This window comes from Vigna radiata, chromosome 1, assembly GCF_000741045.1.
Source record: "Vigna radiata var. radiata cultivar VC1973A chromosome 1, Vradiata_ver6, whole genome shotgun sequence".
NCBI classification, from domain to species: Eukaryota; Viridiplantae; Streptophyta; class Magnoliopsida; order Fabales; family Fabaceae; genus Vigna; species Vigna radiata.
The window spans coordinates 24,503,333-24,506,350 of record NC_028351.1 but is presented as its reverse complement, the minus strand read 5'-3'; positions in this window follow the sequence as shown (position 1 = coordinate 24,506,350).

Here is a 3,018-nt window from a genome sequence, read left to right as displayed (position 1 = left end):
TTGGTCTCAATGTAGAATCGTTCGGTCATCTGTGGGACCGTTCGGTCTTCATGCTTTCTCCATTTATTTCAATGTTTTCAAGTATGTTTGGTTGCTTTTAATTTTCAGTTTTAATTTAATTTAATTTTCCTTGCATAAACCTTTCACAACCCCCCCACTTCGTGTTAGACCTAAGACTCGAACCACATTTGGTCCTTGAGAGACGACCTAGGAGTCGCTTCCTAGTCTATAATGCATTCTTTTCTGCAATCAAATTTGTATGGGCTGCGACAACCCATCAAATTTTGGCGCCGTTGCCGGGGACCAACGGTTCGATTTTAGGTCTTTTGTTGTGTTAGTGTGTGTTGTGTTTTGTCTTGTGTTGTGAGTGTGTTGTTTCGTTTTGTGTGTTCGTCATTGTGTGTTGCATTTAGGTAGCTTTAGTTGCATATTTTCATTGCATTCTTCTTTTCCCCTTCTTTCCGATGTCTACCTATTTTGGTTATATGGATACTGTTTCTTCTGCTTGTTACTCTGATTATGATTCGCCTGCTGATTTCGATGTTGAGAACAATATGATTCCTCCTCCATCTCATGAGAGTGCTCCTAGGGAGTCATTTCCACTTGATGAGGAGGACATTCGTTGTGTTTGCAACACTGGAATGATACATTTGCTACCTAGGTTTCATGGTTTTGCAGGTGAATGCCCACGTGGACATTTGAAGGAGTTCTACATAGTATGCTCTTTGATGAAACCTCTAGATGTCCCAGATGAAGACATGTTCTTAAGGGCATTTGGGCACTCATTACATGGAGCAGCAAAAGATTGGTGTTATTGTCTTCCTCCAGGATCCGTCACCAGTTGGGAAGATTTGAAGCATCAGTTTCTAGAGAAATTCTCCCCTGTGCGGTATGGTTATAGCGACGATCCTGGGTGGATTGATCCTAACTTGGGATGGTATGGTACTTCAGAGCATCAATATCAAGAACCATCATTCTAGACTCCTTGTATGCCTTCTCCACCTGTTCAGGAACCACAACAGCTGCAGTTTCATGAGCCTGCCCATTCTTTATCAATTGTTGGTAGGAAATTAGAAAGGAAGCTTGATTCTCTTGAGAGTTTGGTGACACAGCTGGCATCCATCCAGAGACCAGCTCCTCCATTTGCATTTGTTGCACGGTTGTGTGCTATATGTCCTTCCAGTCACCACTCTACGGATGCCTGTTCTTCTTTGGACCACCCTGTTAGTCATGATGAGCCTCAAGCTTATGCTACCAACATCTACAATAACAGGCAGCCACAACAGAAAAATTAGAGGAAACAACAACAGCAAAAGGCACCTGCCAAATCTTCTACTTCTTTTGAGCCTACATTGAACGAGTTGTGGAGGCAGATGGTCGCGCAGTGCACCGAGGAGCGGTCTCAATTTTTAGAGGGATCACCATTGCAGAATGTTCCAATTCTTGATGATGTCAGTGTCATTCACATAGGAGATGGGGAGCAGAGTCATGACCTTACTACTGCGCCATCTACTTCCCCACCCTCCTATGCCCCCACTCTTGCACCTGAGGATGCAGTTGCTCATTCTGCTGTTACTGGTGAGATGAATCATGAATCAACACAGGTTTCTCTAAACTTGAAATCCCACTTGCTTTGCCTGAGTTGTTTATGCATTCAAATATTCTTGATACTGCTGCAGATTCACATGTTAGTGTTGATTTTGACATTGAAACTGTGAAAACTGAAGATGTTTCAGACTTATGATTAAATTTTGATCTTTCACAGTTTTCTGAAAATTTTCAATGTAGTTGTGAAGCTGGTTCTTGCTCTATTTGTGTTGAGATCAATTATGTGATACAACTAGCTTCCAACTTTATGATTGGTGATATTAACTGTGAATCTGATGAAAATGTTGAGGAACAAGCAGATATGAGCACCACTTTTGAGATAGGTAGACCACTTTCACCTTCCACCACTTTAGCCACATCTAGGGAAGTGGAGGTAAACATGCCTGAGATAGATTCTTTTTTTGATGATTATGCTGATGATGGGTATGTTGATGATTATGATGTTGATGAGCATGATTTATATTCTCCCTCTTTGCATGATGAGAACCACTTTTTGACATCTGATTTGAATGTTTGTTCTCCATGCACTGAACATGAATCTGAGTCTATGGTTGATATTGTTTCTAAACTTGAAATTGATTCATGTTCTGAGATATCTGATGTTCAGCATGTTACACTGGGATTGGGTGTTATACCCCTGCATGTTATTTCTGTGGAACCACATTGCACAAACCATGTTGTAGGAGGTACATATGGATCTGATCAACACACACCCATGGTGGACGACAAGGGTGCCAGTATACACGAGAGTTTGAAGATTAATAGGCACCAGCTGAACCTGCTCATTAACAATGACTGCTTCTTAGATCCAGTTGTGGAGGACATCTCCCTGCTTGATCAAATCTGGAGATTGAAGCAGTTCCTCCTCAAGACTTCCTTGTTGGATCCAATGGTGGAAGAGATCTCCCTGAGAGTCCAAAATTGGCAACTGCCACCATGATCAGGGGAGTTTTCTTTTTCCTTCTCCCCTCTCTCCCGCTTTTATTGCACTTGTCTATGATCTGTTGACTGTTCTGAATTCTGATCTGATGATTGTGACACATTGAGGACACTGTGTGGTTTAAGTGTGGTCTATTGGGGGAGACTTTGATTTTTCTTTGATTAGTTTATGTTTTCTGCGTTAAATTTTTTTGTTTTCTAGGTAGTTTTTGTTTTGTCTTGTGTACAGTTTTGCATGTTTCTCTTGATTTCTGGACTTTGTTTAGGTTTTAGATGTGTCTTTCACTTCATTCATACTCTGATTTGTTGGATTCCTTGTTTTTCTTTGCCTGGAAGATGATCATGATGTTTGAGAGTTGAATTGATTGTGACCGTATACCGTGTGTGAGATTTGAGCCATTTGATGATCTTTCTTGTGTGTGATATGTCTCTTGATTGCTTGCACATATGCCTTGGCTTGACTCTGTTGAT